Here is a 22,569-nt window from a genome sequence, read left to right on the forward strand (position 1 = left end):
AGAACTATTATACATAAATATTTGGATTGAGGACATACTTATATTACTAAACCAATGTACTGAATTAAATTATTTTTGTAAAAGAATACGTTATCACACTCTATACAAACTGAACTAAAAGGACTAGGTACAGAGTATAATATAAAATAAGGATGGTTTTATTTTGAAATAAACATTCTTTAATATAGCGACGGTCTCTCACTACTAGACTGTTGAGTTAATAAAGGTATTCATCTCTCGAGATATTATTATAACAGACGTACATATATATTCTTCAGAAAACAAAAATGTTTAAAAGTTTTCATATCATATTAACGTTTCGTAACTTTATTGTGAAAGTTGTTTCAACCCCTTAATTTTGAATATTAGTTGTTAAGATAACCATCATTTTGTTTTCCCTGGTCCAGAGGGAGTTCAGAGATCGGTGTAACAAACTGTCATTATGAGGGTTCAAAGTTTGTACTCTTTTAGCAACATTAAAAATGGTAGATGGATGTTGTTAACTTGTGAATGCATACTTTGGTTGAAGTATGTTGTTTACTTCTAGATGTGTAATTTGGTTGAAGAATGTTGTTAAATATAACTTTTTATTTTCTAAACATTAGAAGAAGGAGAAAACATTTCAACAGTTTTGTCAAGCTAGGAATTACAGGACCAAAACCTAATTTGTTGTTTGGTAACATGTGGGAAATATACTGGAAGGTATGATTTTATATTCTTTACTCAAAATATAATTCAATTGTTTAAACTGGTATTTTTATCTTTCACTTTGAAAATATTACAGTCTTGTAGTTCTCTTCGTCTCTGGACATGTGTATAATGATATTTGTTTAAATGTTTAGTGAAATAAACTATACAAGAGGAGTTTAAGCATAAATTTCAAAATTTGTTGCAGTAACAAGTATAACATCAATGTTTTCTCATGTGTTTGTGTTGTTTAAACGCCTAAATCAGGCAAATGAACAATAAATTAACCGCAATATTATGAAAAGTAACCATTGATATTTTATCTCTATAAATACAGGGACCCCTTTCTTGTCTTCAAAGTTGGATAGATCAACATGGAAAGGTTTTTATGTAAGTGATACATAATTATTACATACTTATACGAAATAAGTTTGTATTTATATCATATATACTTGTTTTCGTCATCTAACCTCGAAGTAAAACAAAGTTTCTGAATATATACGAGACATCTTATCAATACTTTGTAAAACTTTAGCAAGTTATGTTCAATAACATTCAGTTGAACAGGTCAGGTCGCTAGTCTTTATTAATTAATAATTAATTAAATCATTCATTACTTACATATTTAGTTAAACTATTCAGGTCAGTAGGTTATCATGTGTTTTCTTTAAGTTTTCTCTGAGTTAAATTCCTTGAACAAAAATAAACCAGTAAGAGTGGTGCCATTAATTAACCGTTTTATTCAAAATAATGAGTACATATATTATTGTTAAATAAGCACCCAGCTAAACTATTCAGCTTCTAATTTCGGTCATTGAAAGTTTAGTGAATCTCTGTACTAACCCCAGCCACTGACGTGACATTTTTTTTATATTACGCTGTTTTAACCACAGTAACTCTGTTTCTTTTTAAATAATCAGTTGTTTGACACTGGAATAAATTAATTAAATTCGTTGTTAAACTAGTTAAGATTCTTAATAGTACTTAAAAGCAGCGTGTTATATGCGGAACGTTTCATTTTGTTAATCTAGCATCATTAGGTATAGAAACTAAAATCTGGAAATTAGCAACTTAGAAGCCAATGGGAAGTAACAGACATTTGATTGATTCGTAAAGCAACTCAAACTATGAATATAAAATTGCGACACTTTGCTGAGTTTACCCAACTAGTATTGTAATAAATAGTCCCACAATATAGAGTATCCAACTATACGCCATTGCTGTCAAAATATTTCAACTTGAAACAGGTTTTAATTATGTTTTTTATCAGTAATGACACTTAAAATTATTCTTTAATACTAAGTAGCAAACCAGCTAACACTGAATATTGAAATTCAAAGAGATGATATTTTAGCTCCATCTGTAGGTAAAAGAAAAGGTAAACTAATTATCGGTTATATTGTTTTCCTTTCTGATCAGCTTATTATTAAACAAAGTTACAGTTGTACATATCTGATATTAACAAATTGATACAGGACAGTTATTTGAAAAGAAATATTGATATATTCTCATTAGCTTTCACATGTTAATTCTAACATATATATGTGTGAATAGGATACGGTATAAGACAACACAGTTTCCCTAGTTTCACTTGAAGCAACTATGCCTGAAACAAAGATGTTATCTTATAAAGAACAAGCTATAGTTTTCCTGTTGATTTTCGTATTCCAGCTACTTCTTTGGAATGAGACCAGTATTAGTGGTGATGGATCTCGACCTGTTAAAAGAAATACAGATTAAGGATTTTATGGATTTTGTAGATCGACCAGTAAGGAATGTTTCTACCGATGTGCCTTTCGTTAAATGTTTATTAAAATGTAAATCTAATTAATGTTATATTATGTTTGGAAACTTTTACACAAAGTTTCTGTTTCAATCGAAATCTGACATTGTTTCATTAAATATTACTATAACATAAGACGTTTTGACAAACCAAGTTTAAAACAACGCCAAATTTATTACAAAATGTAATTTATATCGTTTTTTTCTGTGAAATCTCTTACCAAATTGTGATCAATTATATTAAGAACTGATGAGGAAATTTATTTGAGTAACAGTTTGTATACATATTATTTCTTACAGCTCGTGTTGTTAAATATTCGAGTATTAGTGATACTGGTTGTATGTGGTATATGTAAACAACAAGCAGTGTATACAGTAGTGAAATAACTGAATATTGTGGTTTTCTTCAAGGTGTTACTTTTGCATCGTGTTTTATCACTGTGTTTTTAGGGTCTTTTTGAATTAGATCCACCAAAGAAACCCGGAGAACCTATTAACGACTTCCTAGTTTTCCTGCGTGGATCTCGCTGGCAGAGATTTAGAAGTGTAATAACCCCTTCCTTTCCTACCCTGAAACTTAAAACAGTAAATATTAATTACTTTATTCAACTCGTGAATATTCACAGATGTCTTCTTTAGAACAACTATAAAATGCAGTTTTTTTTTTTATAAGTTCGTGTGTCCTAAGCTCAAAAGCATATTTACACCCAGATAATGAGTTAACAACCAACACCTGTAACAGCTTATTAAACACGTGTTAACTATCCTTCACAGTTCACAATTAGAAAGCTCATTCACACAATGTGCAATCGTGTTTCACCCTTTTATTTTATAAAAGGGATGCATATCATAATATTAACCCCTATCATGTTCCTTAAGGCAATTCTTTAATCCACAATATCCTCTTATTGGCTCAATTGTGAGTTTCAAAAATTATAATACTAAACTACAAGTTTTCATACCCTTGGCGTATACAGTACAGATATTCCGTTGTGTGCCCTTCTATATAACTAAAAACTATAAATGGATTTGGAATAAGTTAATGCTGTTTCAGAGGAAGTCGTATTGTCCTAATTTCGTTAATTACTTTAAAATATATCAAGTAGTTTAACAAGCCACATAAACAACTTTCATTATAATTCCAACAAAGAACAACTTTTTTGAGCAACAAAGGTTACAACCGTTATTCTACAAAAGAAACTTTTAATCAGTTCATGACATGACAATCATATGAAAAACGCGAATGTTTTTATTTATTCTGTCGACAAAACGAAGATTAGAAACAATATTATTGTAAAAAAAAGAAAGTATTCAGGCAAATGTAGAACGAAATATATTTTACTAAATATTTATTTGAATATTTTTGAGCGATTCACAAATCCGTCTTACAGTAAATAATATTACACATTTTTCACTTAATTTTTACTGATATTGCTTATAGAATATTCCAACACTCACTTTGATATTTAACAAAAATGTATAATTTGATATGTAATGTTTTATTCTTCAACCCACAGATAAGAATAAGACGAACATTCACGTGTATTTATTAACAACATGTAACCATATTGCGTAGTATTTTTAATTATTTTATTTATAAATATAACTTTCTCTTTTCCTTCACTAGATGGCACAAACTATGGATGAAACTATAAATGACTTATTAAGAAATACTGAGGAATATTCTAGACAAGAAAATTACCTAGACGTATATAAGCTATTCCAGGCCATGACTATGGACGTTATGGTTAAATTTGCTTTAGGAATTGATGCACATGTTCAGAAAAATCCAATGGAACACGAGTTAATCCATCATGCCAAAGTAATTTTCGATACTTCAATGCAGTCGTTGCTTTTACTCATTCACACTAAGAATTTTGGTATTTTGGTGTGTACAATACTTTTAATAAATTTGTTACAGTGGAGAAAGTGTGTATGAAATTGTTTAAATTTGCAACATTTGCTTAACAGTGTTAGGTCTGACACTTCAAACGTACTCTCTACCGAGGGAAGGAAGATGTCGTCAAAGATGGTGAGTCCAAATGTTGTCATTAGATAGAAGGATGTTTGTGACAGTCTTACAAGCGACCATTACTCATACAATACATGTCTCATCATGTTGATAATTAGTTAATTAAAGCATCCTGAAAGGATTCCTTATACTAATTCATTAAATGGTTAAATATTAATTCGTCCTAAAAAGGATGCTTAACACTAATTCATTTATAAGTTCTTCATTAATTAAATAATTGCAATTAATTCATCATAGAAAAAGAACGCTTAGCTAATTCATGAGTTAATTAATTTTCATGTCCTAAAGGAACTATATCTTTCTCAGTCAGGTTAAAATTTTTCAGTGATATACTAAGATGTCAAAACTATATTCAGTGAAACATTGTGGTTAATATATATATTTCACCCTACGCACTATACATATCTGTTCATTTAACCGATCTAAGAAGGTGAAAATAACATAGAATATTAAAAAAATGACTTCATACAACATTGTAAATCGTCAATAAAACGTTTATTATACAATAACACTTTTACCAACGTTTCACAAATAATTTTCATATTTTTTACATGATGAGAAAAGTGTTTCATGTAAGGAAATTACAAAACTTTGGTGATTTTTATACATTTGATAAGATGTCAATGAAAGATAATCCATGTTACGAGATAAAACTGTTTTCAAATAGTCGAAGAATAATTACAATGGTAATTCACAACTAAAGTTTTTTTCACAATGTTAAGGACAACTAAAGTTTTTTTAAACGGTAATTGACAACTGACGTTTTTGGTATTATGGAGATTTTTTGGTTGATTAATAATGTGATAGAACAAGTATGTACAGCAGTTATTAGACACAAGGGGTAATCTTACATTCAACTGTTGTGTCAATGATCTCGTGACACCCCCAGATGAACAGAGAAGTGTCAAAGTGTGACTGAAATGTTATTTTTCAAGCATTCTTATTTAATGGGTTTCAATAACATAGAATTATGGCTGAATGTTTTTATGTTATTTATTTATATGTTATGATTTAAAATGAATAATCGATAAAAAAGTTGTAAGTTTTCCTATTTTTAGTATTAGCGAACTAATTGTTGAAAGAATAATATACGAGAATCTCCTATATTGTGACAGTATATTCTTCCTAATCATTTCGATAATGATTGATGTTATTATCATTTGCTCATAACATGAGTTACCATATGATCATCTTTAACACATGTTCGAATCGCAATTGTGAGTTATTTTTTAGTGTTTCAGGTACTCTAATAGAAAATATATGAATTACCAGTAAGTCATTCCGTTATTACTTTTAGATGTAGGAATGTTTGTATTTTCTTACAGCAAAGCCACATTGGGCTATCTGTTGAGCTTACCGAGAGGCAATTGAACCCCTGATTTTAGCGTTTTAAATCCGTAGACATATCGCTGTACTAGAGGGGAGCTTAGATGTAGGAAAAATGAATTACTTGGAAAATAACATAAAGGTGAAAGAGTATGTTTTTGTATAATTAACAGGGTGGCTGGTGTTCCCTGAGATATTTTAGGTAATTAGTATATTCTGTATGCACATCATTAAGTCTGCGTGCAGGTTTTCAATAATCGTGGTGGGCAGAGCACAGATACCCATTCTCTTGCTTTGTGTTTAACTATAAACAAACAAACAAATAACGCTGTGTGTAATTCTTATGACTTTGTCTATCAGTGTAATAAGTGATGACGTAAAGAAAACCTTTGTCCTGTCTTTGATTTAAAAAGTGTCATAAAATAAACTTATCCCTGCTGTTAGGTAGATCAAAACTAGATTTTCTCAATGATATAAATTTTTATCTGATATGTAGCAATAATATTTCTAAACATTATACAATGAAAAATAATAATAAAATCTCACTTATTTGAATAGAATCGACCTTTCATTTAGAAAAATTGTTATAAGCCAACTGTTACAGTCTGACAATTTGCTGTATGTTGCGCATAATGTGCAATAATTTTACACTAACCTGTATTAAGAATACACAGCGTTTTTATAACTTTATAGGCAGATAGCGAAAATATTTCATCATTGATAAGCAAATTTGATAAACGTACAGTTTAATAACATACAAAAATTGTTCTGAACTGACATGTATCACTACATATTTATAGTTTTGTAAAGTGCATCGTATATTTTAAATATATTAAGTACACAAATAACGACAGTGTACTATAATTGACTTTTATTTAATTAAACATTTTTATAAATATATTATAAAATTCATACGTTTAAGTTTAGTTTTATTCTAAGTTGAATGAAACATGCTGACAATTTTCCACTACATTATATCATGATCTATGCTAAATAACAAAATAATTATGTAAATGTTACGCAAAATCTATGTTTGGTGACTCTTAAATTTTAATAGAACCAATTAAAGTATGGTATACATATGGAGAACTCATTGCCAAATATATCTTGTATTGATAATTGTTAATGGACTGATTAAATATATTTAGTGATCTGTAAAACTAAATATTATTGAGAGACTTTTATTAATATTATATAGTGTTTATAGTAAGTGATGTTTTTATATGGTATACATATGAAGAACTCATTGCCAAATATATCGTGTATTGATAATTGTTAATGAACTGAGTGAATACATTTAGTGATCTGTAAAACTAAATATTATTTAGGGATTCTTATTAATATTATATAGTGTTTATAGTAAGTGATGTTTTGTGTGTATATATATATACACATATGATAAACACTGAACTGTATAATTTATGTTAGCAAAAACTTTGTTTACTTCGTTTTACCACCGAATAGTAGAATTGACCGTTACATTAAACGCCCCCCACGGCTGAAAGGACGAGCATATTTGGTTTGATGGGGATTTGAACCCGAGACCCTTAGATTACGATTCGAGTGTCCCTTCCACTGTCCATGACAGACTTAACTTATAACAAAAAACAACAGCTAGAAATTTGTATATTGTCTATTTCATGATATAACGTCTGGTGGTGTAGGTGTAGTTATTAGTAAGTCATTCATTTATTATATTTAACTGTTGGACAGTTATTAGTTATGTATGATTTATAAAACGTTGTCTTACAGAACATTGTCTTAAAGACTCTATGAACCGTCTAGATAAGTATTCCATACTTTCACATATTTTTTGTATGTTTGAAGTTGACAAACGGTTATTTAAGAAATGGACAGATACAGTTTCTCCAGATTTGTTACTGTGATGTAAATCACTTTCACGTATTATCTACCAAATATAGTCTCCCATATACTTCCGTTATTCGCTCCCATGTTAAGTTTGAAGAGAAAAAAAGGTCTTTTTTTTTTTTTTACTTTAGGAAACTCTGACTTATACAGCAGGGGCATAAACAGCATCGTTACACGTTGGCGAAAGTGTGTTAAAGCAAATGGTGCTTACTTTGATTAAATCATGTTTTATAACACTGATTTATACTGTTCTTAACTTGCAGTTCAAAAACGACATTTGTTTATGGACAACCAAATACTTTAGTGTAAATCAATAAAATTGTTATTCCATAATAAACGTTTCCTTGACGATGTAATATGTACAATAAAGTTAAAGTTTTAAACATTGTATGATATCGCATCTTTTAGGGCGATATAACCCTAATGACATATGTAATGGGTGAGTGGTAAAATGCATATAATTGTGATATTGTTACATTAAACATTGCTATTGACATATTATAATATCATTGAAAATCATTAAGCACTTGAGTAAGTTACTGTTCTTATAGGACGCGTAATTTAATTACCTGATGAATTAAAGGTAAGATAATTTTTACGACAAATTAATTAAAATTGACTTCCTGAATTAATTATAAACGAATGAGAGTTAAGTGACCTTTTTAGGACGAAGTAAATATAATTGATTTAATGAATTACTGTAAAGCATTCTTTTTAAGACGATTTAATTAATTAATTATCGGCATGATAAGACATATATTATAAGAGTAACAGCTGCCTGTTTTGTTGTCCTATCACCGTGCCCCTAACAATACGCCTTCTAATTAAAACTTATGACGGCATGACCACTTGTAATGGCGACCTAGTCACAAGTTCCCATTCACTTACAGACTGATGACAACGTTTGGAAATATGATCCTGTTATCTAAATTGATATCTTCCCTTTACACCCATCTAGCGCCCTCTTTTATTCAGTCTGAATTGCTGGCTTTACTATTGTTGCCATTTGATTCATAAGAAAAAGTATTATGCATGAAAAAAGGCAGATAATGTGCCCTTACAGCATCAAAATGAGCGAAAAAGGTGCCACCTATTTATCGTTCCAAATGTTCATTAATGATTTTTATATAATTTTACGTCCTAATTATATCTAATTTTTATAAACGCAATTGAAAAATAAAACTGATTAGATAAAATGTTATTTTACATAGTTTACCACAAACAACATGTGTTTTGTCGTATATCTTTAATACAATTTTATGGTTGTGTTTTAGTGTCGTTTCCAGCTTTTGGTTGGTTCACGAGAAATATCAGATATCTTCAGTATAAATTTTGGAACAAAGGTTCCAATCCATTTCTGAATCTTGTGGAGGTTTGTCGTCAAGTTATGAAATCACGAGCAGCTGATCCAGAGGTATGTGTAAAAATATACCTTAACATCAACTAGCCCACCCTTATATTAAAGCTTATATTAACAAAACTTTAGAACTAGGTTTAATATAGCCTTTTACGAATTTATTGTTCTGCTAAGACATAATGATTAAAACATTTGACTCGTAATCTCTAGTTCGAATCTTCTCACCGATTATACACGTCTGAACAATGGAGAAGTGATAATTCGTGAGCCAATCGGCCCGACATGGACAGGTGGATTAGGGCTTGCGACTCGTAATCTGAGGCCCTTTTAGCCGTGGGGGAGTTATTATGTGAGGGTTAATCCCACTATTCGTTGGTAAAAGAGTAGCCCAGGAGTTGGCGGCGGGTGGTGATGACTAGCTGCCTTCCCTCTAGTCTTACACTGCTAAATTAGGGACGGATAGAGCAAATAGATCTCGAGTAGCTTTTCGCGAAATTCAAAAACAAATGAAACAGTCAGCGAATCTGTGTTTTGATTGGCAGTGAACTTTGTTTTCTTGTTGCCTTTCTTGTAAAATATCATTACAGCGAATCACTCGAGTAGTTTTCCGTATACTTTATTAACAATCATACAAACGAATATACTACGTTAACTACTTCAAATGGGATTGATTTTTGTATTGGAGAAATTAATTTAAATCAGTACTAATTATTTTTTGAATGAAACAAGGATATTGTTTTATATATATGGAATACCATTTATATATCGTTCTTAGCTTGAATAAATATACCTTACACGTAAACAAAGAATTAAAACATAATATGAAAACACTTCAGTTTCACACATGGTTCTGATACATCCCGTTCCACCATATCTTTATATCGACTGTTGTTTTCATGAGATTTTCTGATATGCTTATTTAAACTTATTTCAATATAAATAACTCAAACCTCAGAATACTTCATTTTGTCCACAAACTTTTTAAGTATCGGCGAATCATAAGTTGATGGCAAAGGAAAACTTTAGGCTATGAAAATAGATTATGATATAAAAAGAAAATACTATAGTTTCTCATATATGTAATACATAAACTACTAGAGTGTTGCTAACGGTAACAATGGATTGTTTTTTATTCTTCTTATATAGAAACGACGGAATGATCTTCTCCAGTTAATGATGGACTCTCAGAACATCAGTGTCAACGTTACAAAGGTTACAGAGAGTCAACTAACCGTTGGAGAAAAATTACGCAAATCAAACCCTGAAGAAAGTACACATGTTATCGACCAGTTTAATGGTGTTTTTTATCACCCGTTATAGCACCACGATCATCTTCCTCTTCATGTAGCTGTGATCCAGGTTTTAGCAACTAATAAAGAGGAACTTGAAACATTATCACAGACAACAAATATGTCCATTAAACCCTAAAAACTTCTAACCGTAATTCTTCGTGTAATGTTGTGACCAGTAAAATTAATGATTACTGAAGTTAAGACAAGAGCAAACTCCCCTACGTTTTGTATGTACTTTGATTTGCAGGTATAAGTAAAATAATATTTATTAATAACATAATTTCATAAAAGTCTTATATTCATTTGAATACTTATTATACATTTCTTGTATCATTATAGTTTCCAAGAGTGGACTATCTGAGAATGAAGTGTTGTACAACGCTATGCTGGCTTTAGTAGCAGGGTAACTGTTGTTCTTTTAATGGTCATTTTATCATTAATTACAATATATTGCTGGTTGTAATGGCATATTAATTGCGATTAGTTTAACAGTTCCGTCATTACTAATAATCTACTGTATTAACTTGTAATATGTATATTATCATTAACTAAGTTACTTCAACAGTTAGAAATACTTAGATGTAATAATATTACCCTTAATACATTACTATTATTTTAAAATCACTTCATCTATTACAAATACTTAGGTAATAATACTACCCTTAATACATTACTATTATTTTAAAATCACTTCAACTATTAGAAATACTTAAGTAATAATATTTCCCTTAATACATTACTATTATTTTAAAATTACTTCCAGTGTTACAAACACTTAGAAGTAATAATATTATCCTTAATATATTACTATTATAATTCTAACTTTAGGGCATAACGCAGTTCATATTCCTTTACACTTCAATTTTTTTTCTGTTTCTTTTTTACGTATAACTCATTTCATATTAAAGTCATCCCCATGTGTTTCTGCAGTAAGTTTAATCAATCGAGTTTCGATACTGATGCTGGGCCGAGCACAGGTTATCCATTGTGCTTAAGGACAAGAAACATATATTTTTCTTTCAGCTATGAAACAACTAGTTCTGCTCTTGGTTACACCATACATCTACTGGTGCAGCACCCTAAAGTCCAAGAAAAATTAAGACAAGAGGTAGACGAGTTCGTTGGAAAACTACGTAAATTACAATATTGTTCACCACTTTGGCTTGTTAGTAATATATCATTTCGAATGTTTCAGCTGTTGTAAACAGAGCTTACCTCAAACAGAGTTCAGAAAATACTTTCACAAAACTTATGAATTTACTCACATAATCTAGAAATCTCTAGTAAAGTATTAACTTTAAAAATCTAATAATCTTTATTATTAGAAAATCTAATAATTTTTCTATGAAGGGTACATTAAACTTAGATTATTCATTTCGTACGATATGATCAAATTGATGTGTATTTTGTTTAATAAAATAACGTTCACAGAAATATAATATATTAGGGAGGAAACTTGGACTACTTGTCTGTCCATAAACTCCGTTATCTGGATCAGGTTTTCAGCTAATGTCTCCGTGTTTATCCACCTGTTTTCCTGTAAGTTTTGAATATTTTTACGTAAACATAAGAATCAAATTATTTTTGGTAGCCATCAAATAAGAGGGAAATACTATAAAATCAAAAATGTCTTATACCAACGATATGGAAAACAAAAGAAAAATAGTAGGTATTTCTAAGCGATTTATTACATTATATTATACAGAACACATTAAAATATGTAGAACATGGTGTTTTCTGCTTTCATTTTCCTTTATTGGGTTAATTGAAACTGTAAACAACGAGAGGTTCCTGAGGGTCATAAACTTCGTTAGTTTGACTAAGTAGTTGTAGACAATGCGACTATAAGTAACAGGTTGTCAAATGTAGGGTTTATACAAATACAGAATGAACTAGAAGGTCACTCAGTAGAGTTCATATACGTTATTCTGCTTTGATCATATTCAGCTCTCAAAAAAATACGAAAATGTGTCCGTACGTCGTTTGTTATCAACGGACTTGGATCATTCTTGGCAGGAGAATAAGGAATAATATTCTAAACATGTTTTATCAAAATGTGGTCAATTTGACTGAATTATACGGCAAATAATAACATAAAAGAACGAATAATGTATCGGTTACCATGTTAGAATCTCATTGGAATTTCGGTTTTTGTCTGGGAATTACTGTTGTGCTATGATAATTCGTTATTTTATATAATAGGTTTGTTAATCGTGAGGCAAATAGAGACATAACATATGGATCCATTCGAATTACGAAACGAACGGCTGTACAGGTTCCTGTTTACCACCTTCATCACGACCCAGCTCTATGGCCAGACCATGAAACGTTTGATCCAGAAAGGTAATTACAACATATATATATATATATGAGTTTGCTTTGTTTCTTTTCACCTTGCCTGACCTTGCAGCTATTAACGCACTATATTCTTTTCTTGAAGTTATAGGTAACGCAGTATAATAGTGCAAAATAAAGACAAAATGACTTTCCAATAATGCGAGATATCTAATTGCCAGCCTAATGGCGTTTTTATTGAAAGGTCCAAGATTCGAGTGTAGAAATGGCGTTGTATGCAATCACACTTTTAGGTGTATAAGATTATAACTATGACAATCTCGTTAATAGGAGTCCACCACTGATACAGCAGTAAGTCTACGGATTTACGACGCTAAAATCAGGGTTTCGATTGACTCAGCAAATAGCCCAATGTGGGTTTGCTTTAAGAAAAAACACACACGCACACACTCGTTAATAGGGTAAAATTACTTGAATAGTAAGTGCTAATTATTCAACCTCATCATTTACATGAGGACACTTGACAAGTTTATTACCGGAGATAATTACCACTGTTCTTGTTTCTTCGATATTTCGCCTGATGAACAATATTTTAGTTTTATATAAAGCTTGCGATCTTCGATCGACTTCTTTTCTTTGTTTCTATCTATTACTTTATTAAAATAGCAAAATATATGCTTATGTTTATAGAAAAAGTATTTGGGTTGGAAGGTCCTCTTTCGTGACCATTTTACGGATGAGGTTGTTTTTGTCTTAGGAGCCATTTGCTGTTCTAAACATTCCATTATACCAGTTTTCTTCACTTCAGTATTCAATATTTTTATTTTTATATGTTGTCTGTTTTTGTTCTCTAAGTAGCATTTGTTCGAAAGGGTTAAAATATGTCTTTCAACCAAAAATATAACCATGACAACAGTAAACTGGCGAAAGGTCGAGACACTGCCATAAACTAGTTTGAACAGCTGACAAACACTTCGTTCATTCTTTCATAACTTGTATCTATAGCGATACGAAGGAAAATTAAAGTATTGAAAGCATTTTAAAAAATGGTTAACTAACTCTACTTAAACAGTTGCGAAATGCTCGTTACTAGTTCTAATGGTTTTCTAGTAAGTAAAAATATTTTATTCAAAATTCCTGCTTATTAATATGTTAGGTTATGTTATTTATTATTTCAAGTTAGAGAAAAATCAAAATATGTAGTAATTACGCAATTATTACAGGAAACTTATAATGGGACATCGTATATCAGTTATGTTTAATATAATTTATAAAATTGTGTAAGACAATCGATTCAGTATTTAATAAGCTTTGGAATATTTTGCTCAAAATAGAAGAAAAATTCCATAGTTTCTCAAATTGAGCGAACGTAACTTTATATATATATATATATATATTCTTTATACGACAAAAGTGTTATTGTTTTAACAACTTTACCAACACAGTACCCTTAAATTTTAACTATAAATATGTTTCAGATTTTCTGTTGATAATCATGACCACCATCCACTTGCTTGGCAACCATTTGGACATGGACCTAGAAACTGTATTGGGGTGGATTCGCTCAGCTAGAAGCCAAGATGGCCATATCTAGAATAGTTCAGAAGTACTATTTGATGCCTTTTGAGAAAACAGAAAAGGTAACCATAACAGAATATATATTTATCACGTCCAACAAAACACACACCTACGTATATACATGTATATATAATAAGATACTGTTGAAAAAGTGTATGTTCTTTTTAAATTTTATATAAACTTTATGTGGGTAATCTACATTTTCTTCTTGCTATGCTATATTGACTGTTTTAAAAAGTGTCAAATATAGAATCAGACATTAAAAACAACATATTACATTTTGCGTATCTGTAACAGTGTAACTCAGCTTTCATTTCAACTTTTCACTTTTAAGACAATAACAATGATGTTTTCAGAAAATGGTTCGGCATGGCCAGGTGAATAAGGCACTCTACTCGTAATATGAGGTTCGTGAATTCGAATCCCTGTCACACAAAACATACTAGTGGAGACATTATAATGTGACAATCAATCCCACTGTTCGTTCGTAAAAGAGTACCCCAAGAGTTGGCGGTGGGTGGTGGTGACTAGCTGCCTTACAGTGCTAAATTATGGACAGCTAGCGAAGATAGCCCTCGTGCAGCTTTACGCAAAATTAAAAACAAACCAAAAAAGGACAAATTCTAATCTTGTCTAACAATCGTGAAATTCTTTCTTTTGCTTGTTGTCAATGCTCGGATGGTCTCAGCTATCGAAAAGGAAGGTTTTGAGTGCTGTTTCAAGAAGTCTGTTTTTAAGGTCATTTTTGCTCGAAATTTATAATAAAGGTTTTAACAAATTCCAGTTCGATCTATATAGCGAACAACTAGAGTAGCTTGTGACTTTTGTTATTATTAAATTCCTTCTTATCTTTCAGGCATGATATCCTATCGCAGTTAGATAAATATTATCATGTTATATATGTAGTAATAAACAGATAAATCAGTATTATATTTTCATATATATATATTTGGAGTGACACAAAGATAGATCAGTACTATTTTGTGACATATATATGTCGTAATATACACATTGATTAGTATAATTGTGTGATTTACATGTAGTACTACACTCAGATCAGTATTATTATGTAATATGTATAGTAATACAGAGATATATTAGTATTATTTTGTCATATGTTCGGGTTAGGCATGGCCAAGCGTGTTAAGGCGTGCGACTCGTACTCTGAGTGTCGCGGGTTCCCATCCCCGTCGCACCAAACATGCTTGCCTTCCCAGCCGTGGGGGCGTTATAATGTGACGATCAATCCCACTAGTCGTTACTGAAAGAGTAGCCCAAGAGGTGGCGGTGAGTGGTGATGACTAGCTGCTTTCCCTCTAGTCTCACACTGCTAAATTAGAGACGGCTAGCACAGATATGCTCGAGTAGCTTTGTGCTTTATTAAAATAAAATGTAATATGAAACATTTTGTTCCGCGTTTGCAATAAATGTCTGAAATTTAAATGCCCTAAAGAGGAGCAATATCATGCAATACTTAAAATTATACTTTGACTTTATACAATATTTTACATTGTCAACAATACGTTTATTATACAATAACAGTTTTACTGATGTGTACCAAAATAATTTGTACATATTTTAAAAGGCGGATTTTCACATATCCCTAATCACTATTATTTCTATACGAATTTAATTACTATACAGCAACATTATTTGTATAAACTATCAACGTCCAGATTTAATTGTGTTAAACTTCTTTATTTATAATTAATAATAAATTATTCACTTACTGTATCTTTCCCTTTGTCAATTTCAAACGTACAAAAAAATGTGAAAGTATGGGACGAATTAATTTTTAAACATTTAATGAATTAGTATTAAGCATCCTTTCAGGGTGTTTTAATTAACTAATTATCAACATGATGAGACATGTATTGTATGAGTAATGGTATCTTGTAAGACCGTCACAAACATCCTTCTTTCCAATGACAACATTTGGACTCGTCATCTTTCACGACATCTTCCTTCCCTCGGTAGAGAGTACGTTTCAAGTGTCAAACCTAACACTGTTAAGCAAATAATACAAATTTAAACAATTTTATACACACACTTTCTCCACTATTACAAATTTATTAAAACTATTATACACACCAAAATACCAAAACTATTACTGTGAATGAGGAAAAGCAACGACTGTATTAAAGTACCGAAAATTACTTTGTCATGATTGATTAACTCGTGTTCCATCGGATTTTTCTGAATATGTGCGTCAATTCCTAAAGCACATTTAACCATAACGTCCATAGTCATGGCCTGGAATAGCTTATATACGTCTAGATAATTTTCTTGTCTAGAATATTCCTCAATATTTCTTAATAAGTCATTTATAGTTTCATCCATAGTTTGTGCCATCTGGTGAACGAAGAGAGAATGATATATTTATAAATAAAATAATTTAAAATACTGCGCAATATGGATATATGTTGTAAATAAATACACGTGAATGTACATCTTATTCTTATCTGTTGGTTGAAGAACAAATCATTACATATCAAATTATACATTTTCGTTAAATATCGAAGTGTGTGTTGGAATATTCTATTAGTAAGATCAGTAAAAATTAAGGTTAAAATATGTAATATAATTTACTGTAAGACGGATTTATGAATCGCTCAAAAATATTCAAATAAATATTCAGTAAAATATATTTCGTTCTATATTTGCGTTAATACTTTCTTTTTTTCACAAATATATTGTTTCTAATCTTTGTTTTTTCGACAGAATAAATAGAAATATTCGCGTTTTTCATATGATTGTAAGGTCACCAACTGATTAAAAGTTTCTTTTGTAGAATAACGGTTGTAACCTTTGTTGCTCAAAAGAGTTGTTCTTTGTTGGAATTATAAACAAAGTTGTTTATGTGGCTTGTTAAACTACTTGATATATTTTAAATTATGCTCAGGATAACGAAATTAGATCAATATGACTTCCTCTGAAACAGCATTAACGTATTCCATATCCATTGTAGACTTCTAATTATATGAAGGGCACACAACGGAATATCTGTACTGTATACGTCAAGGGTATGAAAGCTAGTAGTTTAGTATTATAATCCTTAAAAATTACAATTGATCTATTGAGAAGATATTGTGGAGCAATAAATAGCCTTAAGGAACATGAATGGGGTTAATATAATGTTGAGCAACCCTTTTATTTAATGAAAGGGTGAAACGCGATTGCATGTTGTGTGAATGAACGTTTTAATTGTGAACTGTGAATGATAGCTAAAACGTGTTTAATAAACTGTTACAGGTGGTGTTTGTCAAGTTTTTATCTGGATGTAAATATGCATTTGAACTAAGGACTGACGAACTTCTGAAAAAAGAACTGTATTTTATAGTTGTTCCAAAGAAGACATCTGTGAATATTCACGAGTTGAATAAAGTAATTAATACTTACTGTTTCAAGTTTCATAGTGATAAAGGAAGGGGTTATTACACTTCTAACTCTCTTCCAGCGAGTTCAACACAGGAAAATTAGGAAGTCGTTTATAGGTTCTCCGGGTTTTTTTGGTGGATCTAACTCAAAAAGACCCTAAAAACACAGTGATAAAACACGATGCAAAAATAACACTTTGAAAAAAAACACAATTTACAGTTATTTCACTACTGAATACACTCTTGGTTCTTTACATATAACCACATATAGTCAGTATCACAAATAGTAGAATATTTAACAACACGACCTGTAAGAAATAATATGTATAGAAACTGTTACTCAAATAAATTTCCTCGGTACATCGGTAGAAACATTCCTTACTGGTCGATCTGCAAAATCCATAAAATCCTTAATCTGTATTTCTTTTAACAGGTCGAGATCCATCACCACTAAAACTGGTCTCATTCCAAAGAAGTAGCTGGAATACGGAAATCAACATGAAAACTATAGCTTGTTTTTTATAAGATAACACCTTTATTTCAGGCCTAGTTGCTTGAAATCAAACTAGGGAAACTGTGTTGTCTTACACCGCATCCTATTAACACATATACATGTTAGAATCAACATACGAAAGTTGATTAGAATATATCATTATTTCTTTGCCAAATAACTGTCCTGTATCAATTTGTTAATATCAGATATGTACAACTGTAACTTGGTTTAATAATAAACTGATCAGAAAGGAAAACAATAAAACCGATAACTAGATGATAAGTGACATCTCTTTGAATTTCAATATTCAGTTTTAGCGGGTTTCTGCTAAGTATTAAGGAAACTTTAAGTGTCATTACTGATACAAAACATAATTAAAACCTGTTTCAAGTTGAAATATTTTGACAGCAATGGCGTATAGTTGGATTATCTATATTGTGGGACTATTTATTACAATAATATTTGGGTAAGCTCAGCTAAATGTCGCAATTTTATATTCATAGTTTGAGTTGCTTTACGAATCAATCAAATATCTGTTACTTCCCATTAGCTTCTAAGTTGCTAATTTCCAGATTGTAGTTTCTATACCTAATTATGCTAGATTAACAAAGTGAAACGTTCCGCATATAATACGCTGCTTTTATGTATTATTAAGAATCTTAACTAGTTTAACAAGGAATTTAAATCAGTGTCAAACAACTAATTATTTAAAAAAAACAAAAAACTGAGTTAATGTGGCTAAATAGTGTTATATAAAAAATGTCACAACAGTGGCTAGAGTTAGTACAGAGATTCCCTAAACTTTCAATGACCGAAATTAGTAGCTGAATAGTTTAGCTGGGTGCTTATTTAACAGTAATTTATGTACTCATTATTTTGAATAAAACGGTTAGTTAATGGCACCACTCTTATTGGTTTATTTTTGTTCAAGGAATTTAACTCAGAGATAACTTAAAGAAAACACATGATAACATACTGACCTGAACATAACTTACTAAAGTTTAATTATATTAATTTATAAAACTCAAAAGACCTCTTTAAATTCACCAAGCGTTGAGAAGGCAGAGAAAATAGTGTAATGAAAATATTCTAAGTTATAATAGTAATTAATGAAACACTCACTGACAATAGTTTTATACAGAACGTTGAAAAGTGTGAATAGAGATTGAATTCTATGTTAAGAAACTCATTTTTACTTTGCTACTTTATGAAGATAGGTAGTGAAAACAATCTGTGTTAAGCAATTTAGGGGTAGTTTCGTTAATGCTAATTATTAAAACTCAGTCAACATTTTAGTTTTTCAAACTATTGATAAGATATCTCGTATATATTCAGAAACTTTGTTTTACTTCGAGGTTAGATGACGTAAACAAGTATATAAGATATAAATACAAACTTATTTCGTATAAGTACATAATAATTATGTATCACTCACTTAAAAACCTTTCCATTTTGATCTATCCAACTTTGAAGAGAAGAAAGGGGTACCTGCATGTATAGATATAAAATATCAATGGTTACTTTTATTATTGCGGTTAATTTATTGTCCATTTGCTTGATTTAGTCGTTTAAACTATACAAACACATCAGAAAACATTTATGTTACAGTTGTTACAATAACAAATTATGAATTTTTTGCTGAGAATCCACTTGCATAGATTATTTCACTACACATTTAAACAAATATCATTATACACATGTCCAGAGACGAAGAGAACTACAAGACTGTAATATTTTCAAAGTGAAAGATCAAAATACCAGTTTAAACAATTGAATTATATTTTGAGTAAAAAATATAAAATCATACCCTTCAGTATATTTCCCACATGTTACCAAACAACAAATTAGGTTTAGATCCTGGAAATCCTAGCTTTACAAAACTGTTGAAATGTTTTTTCCTTCTTCTAATTTTAGAAAAAAAAAGTTAGAATTAACAACTTTCTTCAACCAAATTACACATCTAGAAGTTAACAGCATCCTTCAACCAAAGTATACATTCATAAGTTAACAACATCCTTCAACCAAAGTATGCATTCATAAGTTAACAACATCCTTCAACCAAAGTATGCATTTATAAGTTAACAACATCCTTCAACCACTTTTATGTTACTAAGAGGGTGCAAACTTTGAACCCTCATAATGACAGTTTGTTACGCCGATCTCTGAACTCCCTCTGGACCAAGGAAAACAGAATGATGGTTATCTTAACAACTAATACTCAAAATTTAGGGGGTGAAACAACTTTCACACCAAAGATATGATATGAATATGATATGAAAACTTTTAAACATTTTTGTTTTCTGAAGAATATATATGTACGTCTGTTATAATAATATCTCGAGAGATGAATACCTTTATTACCTCAACAGTCTAGTAGTGAGGGACCGTCGCTATATTATTGAATGTTTATTTCAAAATAAAACCATCCTTATTTGATATTATAATCTGTACCTATTCCTTTTAGTTCAGTTTGTATATAACTTATTGTTTTACAAAAATAATTTAATTCAATACATTGGTTTTGTAATATAAGTATGTCCTCAATCCCAAATATTTATGTATAATAGTTCTGAACTAAGTACACGTGCAAGGACGTGGAAATGACAAATACAGATAAACATGAGAAATTGCCAAATGTATTAAAACTGTTGTCGTTAGTGAAAACTAAGTTTTATATGATCAACTTTGTCGTTTTGCTTTAGTATCGAAAATAATGTCGTAGCTGTACACGGATATGTAGGTCAGCATAACACTTACTTTTCTCCTGTTTTCTGTGTAGCAACTCAGACACAAATATTATTATATGTTTTATATGAGTATTACACGTTAGTTTGCTTCTTTATATCACACATTGAAAGAAATTTCAGACGATCCACGAGAGGATATTTTGACTTTCTGTAATACATATTAAAAGTAATTTTATGTAACCATCAGAAACATTTACTATTTTGTAATAGATGTGGAAATTAACATAAAACAACATGAGAAAGCTAAATTTCCCTTTATTTTATAATATATTATAAGCTGCTAAATAAAATATTAATGGTGGAATTTGTTTTTAGAAATATCTTATTACCCCCCACTAGTACAGCGGGATGTCTTCGGCTTTACAACGCTAAAATCAGGGGTTCGATTCCCCTCGGTGAGCTCATCAAATTTCACGAATTGGCTTTGCTGTAAGAAAACACACGCAAAAAAAAACACACACAAATATCTCATTAACAACAGCAACCTGTTGATATGGCTGTACCTTTAGAAAGATTCCACACACAAATCAGTACTGTCTGGCAATAGAGTTCTAGAGCTAGCTGTGTATGAAGTGTACCTACTTTAATGCCGGCATGGCCAGGTGGGTTAAGACGTTCGACTCGTAATAGGAGGGTCACGCGTTTGAATCCCCGTCACATCAAACATGCTTGCCCTGTCAGCCGTGTGGGCGTTATAATGTTACGGTCAATCCCACTATTTGTTGGTAAAAGAGTAGCCCAAGAATTATCGGTTGGTAGTGATATCTACCTGCCTTCCTTCTAGTCTTACACTGCTAAATTAAAAACGGCTAGCGCAGATATCCCTTGTGTAGATTTGGGCAAAACTGAAAACAAACCTACTTTTACGTATTTTATTAAAAAGGAAAATGTTCACAACAAGTGCTACCAGTAGTAGCTTACACAGAAAAGATGTTTCATGTTGAAATAATGTATCTAATGTCTTTAAAATACAGAAAAATCTACTTACAGTATCCATATTGTGAACAGTATTATGAAAAGGACGATCGTTACTGGCCCGAACATTGTGCTCAGAACCTAACAATAAACAACTGAATAAACTAACAAAATAATTATGGTCACTGAAAAACGAAACAAAACAATCACGTCTGCAATAAGACAAATTTAACACTTTAAACTTTATACAGGGAAGTCTGACTTCTCTATATGACTTTCAGCACAACTATTCTGTACAATTCGTCACTATTTGATACGGCGATAATTGGGTCTATTTATACCATTAAGTAAGGATTATGAGACCAGCCGTCCAGTAATTAGAACCAATCAGAATCAAGTTTTAAAGTCGCCAATGAAATTCATTTTAGAAAAGATAGCAACAAGAAGTACACGCAGGCCTCACAAGGTCATAATGTTTAAGACCTGACCCAAAATTAATTGTTCTCTGATTACACTATGTAACATAAACTTTGTTCCTGGATAGTATGTGCTGTTTTTTAATTGCTTATGTTGTAAAAGTACAGTAACGGGCCATTATTTCCTTCAAACGTTGCTTTTGTGGCTTGGATAATGAAATTTTGAAATTAACTTATTTTCTATGTAAAAACGGACAAATTTCCACATTTTCATTTACACAGTGTGTAAACAAAACAACAGATGAATCAAGATTTCCATGTAATTGTACTGAAGTTATACAAAAAGTTTAGAAGTTAGTAGTTTTACGAGATTTGTGACTTTTATGATTTCGTTATACGCTCC

The 22,569-nt window shown here is 30.7% G+C and overlaps 1 pseudogene; it reads left to right on the forward strand.

The window, feature by feature from the left end:
• Nucleotides 1-1,768: 1,768 nt before the first annotated feature.
• Nucleotides 1,769-22,569, forward strand: part of LOC143232250 (uncharacterized) — a 69,276-nt pseudogene continuing 48,475 nt past the window's right edge.

This window comes from Tachypleus tridentatus, chromosome 1 (assembly GCF_004210375.1).
Source record: "Tachypleus tridentatus isolate NWPU-2018 chromosome 1, ASM421037v1, whole genome shotgun sequence".
Taxonomy (NCBI): domain Eukaryota; kingdom Metazoa; phylum Arthropoda; class Merostomata; order Xiphosura; family Limulidae; genus Tachypleus; species Tachypleus tridentatus.